Genomic DNA, 3,298 nt, shown 5'->3' with positions numbered 1-3,298 from the left:
TCGCCTGTACAGCTCCCTCTTGTTCCAAAAAGAATCCCAGTGCCTAACAAACCTGAACCCTTCCCCTCTACACCATCGTCTCATCCACGCATTGAGACTCCTGATCTGTGCCTGTCTCTCCGGCCCTGCGCGTGGAACAGGTAGCACTTCTGAGAAGGCTACCTTGGAGGTCCTGGCCTTGAGTTTCCTGCCCAGCAGCCTAAATTTCTCCTCCAGGACCTCACGACTGCATTTCCCCACATCGTTGGTGCCGACATGCACCACGACCACTGGCTCCTCCCCAGCACTATCTACCAGCCTATCTAAAACACGCGTAATGTCCGCTACCTTCGCACCAGGCAGGCAAGTCACCATACGGTCAGTACGCGGGTTCGCCACCCAGCTGTCTACCTGCCTAAGGATCGAATCACCCACTACCAAGAGCCCCCCTCCCACCCTGCTCAGGGATGGTTCCTTGGTGCAAAAGGAGAGCCGCTCACCAGCTGGGGAAGAGGTCCCTTCTGAGGGCACATTCCCCTTATCCTCAGCATGGTGCCCTGTTTCCCCTAGACCCTCATGCTCCCTGACAGCAGCGGGGCTGCCAGATCCAGAGTGGGACGTATCTAACAAGTCCCCGAGAGTCTTTTCTGTGCGCCTAACTGACTGTCTCTGCTTCTCCAGGTCAGCCACCTTGGCCTCAAGGGAGCACACACGTTCCCTGAGAACCAGGAGCTCCTTGCACCGAGCACACACCCAAGACTTCTGCCCAGTGGGCAGACAGTCATACATGTGACACTCCGTGCAAAACACTGGATAGCCCCCAACCCCCTGCTGGCATTCTGGCTTCATAATTCTTTTAAAATAAATAAATATAATCCCCCTTTTGCCTCTGCCAAGGTGCTTTCTTAAATACTGAATTACAGTCAATCACAGTCAAACAATGCCCCTTCCTCTCCTTCTCTCAATCAGCCAGGACTCCGCAACAACTCTAAGCGCTTCCCCACACTCCCAGACCAGTTCTCTTACACAATATCCTCAGCTGAATCCCCTCAGCTGAATCCCCTCAGCTGAAAGCAAGTAAAAAAAACAACACTCACCCCTCTGTCTCCTGCTCCTGCTCAGCTGGGTCTTTGCTTCCTCCCCTCTCACTCTCTCATTCTCCCTTCTGCCCCTTTTCTTAATCTCTCTCTCTCCCCTCCATGTATGTTACTTCCTCTCTCTTTCTGACCTGTTGTTTTTCTGCCTCCCCACCTCATCACTCTTTCTCTCTCTTTCTGCCCCCCACTCTATCACTCTCTCTGCCCCCATCACTCTCCCAGCCTCCACAATGTTTGTTTTGTAAATAGTGTAGGATTTATAAAAGCCTCCAGTGGTGAAACCCATTTAGGTATTTTTGTATATAACAGTCTCTTTGTTTCTTCCCATATTTTCATCAATGATGCTCTAAGTGTTTGGAATATTTATGTGCATTAGTTTTATCATACCATACAAAAGCATGCCAACCAAGTAGCAATTCATGTCCTTCTAATTTTAAAAGCCTTGTATTTTCCAAGGTTATCCATTCTTTCAACCATGATAAAGAAACTGCTTTATAGCAGGTGGAGCAATCTGGTAATGCAAATCCTCCTCTTTCCTTCTTATCTTGTAGCGCCTTCAACTTTATTCTGGTTTTTTTGACTTGCCAGATAAACTGGGTTATCAGTTTATCTAACTTTTTAAAATATTGTTGGTTCTTTAAAATTGGTATAGTGAGCATCTACATCATGGTAGGAGTGCTCTCCCTGAATTTCGTGTTTCTAAGTGCAGGGGTTTAGCCTAGGTGTTGATTTTAAGGTGAGGGGACTTTCTTTTATAGATATAAATGTGCATGGATAAGCTGAATTATACACAATGTGGATTTGTTTTAGCTTTCCATCCAATTGTATAATCTGTGAAAGAGTAACCAGGAAATTGTGACAAAATCTTGCAGCAGTGCGTGGCAGAGCTAACATCTTCACTGCATAGCAAGTCAATAACTAGGAGCAGACCAAGGGCAATCCCTGAATACTACAGGATCAGCTCTGGCTGTCACCACTGCAGCTGTGCATCGCAGATTAAAGAACAGCAGACTTCCCAGACATTTCTCACAGGGTGAGCTGGTCTTCTGTATTCACTCTCAGTTTACACTACATCCAAAAGATAGTGGTACTTTAAATCTTATAAGACAATATATAAGCAATGAACTTTGGACCACCAGTCAAACAGCTGTAGCCATTACTAGTAACCCTCTGACCTTCCTATACATTTACAATATTTAATTGAGCCGTTTATAGCTTTTAGCCTATGTTTTTGAAGGCTTGGGATTTTGTGCTTTACAGTTAACACTGAAGATGTCAAGTAGCATACTTTTCTATTATTCTAGCTATTAGAAACATTTCCTCTCCACATTTGAAGGAAATAACGCTTAACATTACAAAGTACTGTAACTGTGTCTATAGAATCCATTCTTGCATTGGCTCCAAAGGAGCAGGGACTTGGATGGATGAAGACAGTGTTTAGAAAGGTGGAATTTCTTAACAAAAGTATACATGCTTGTTGTAAAGAAAGTGGTGCATTGAAGGAGAGTATAGGTCAGTTTCCTAGCCAGTTCAAAAATAAAGTTTTTAAAAAATGGGATTTGTTTGTGGTATTAATCTCTGCTGGATACTTGACAGAGACATTCCCTTTTAATGTGCAGCAATGTATGTTTCTATTATCTAAAAATGATCCTACAGTTCATGATTGCTTTTAAGTTAGTGCTTTGCAATCTCAGGTCTAGAACACACAGGAGGATTCATCGTTAAAGCCTGACAGATACCAAACCCTGTTATAGTATTAAAACGACAAAGGTTCAGATCCCCCAGACCCATTCTACTAACAGTGTTGCTTTCCCCACAGCATAAAGAGCCTTTCCCTTGCATCATCAGGAGGTTCCTTGTGTTGGAGAAAAGTGCCGCCGCCAGCAGAATGGATCCATGAGATCTAACCCGTAATGATGAGAAATCATTATAAAAGTCTATAAGTTTAAATGAAATCTTCTATTGTTATCCTTGTCCAACACATAGCCTTGGGTAACTATTATTCCCATTTTATACAGGGCATCTAATGGCACTGGACAAGTCTGTAGATGAGCAGGAATTTGAATAAAAATCTTCATTCCTACACTCATTCTGGTCAATAAATTGTGGTATAGAATATGCTTCTTCTTCTTCTTCTTTTTTTAAAGGCATCTCTTTTTAAAATATGGTAGTGTCATAAATTCCGTTTGCCTTGGTAATTAACAGTACTCATTATTCAGCAG

This window comes from Gekko japonicus, unplaced genomic scaffold (genome assembly GCF_001447785.1).
Source record: "Gekko japonicus isolate JY-2015 unplaced genomic scaffold, Gekko_japonicus_V1.1 scaffold4, whole genome shotgun sequence".
Lineage (NCBI taxonomy): Eukaryota > Metazoa > Chordata > Lepidosauria > Squamata > Gekkonidae > Gekko > Gekko japonicus.
Note: the sequence above shows the minus strand (reverse complement) of the source record.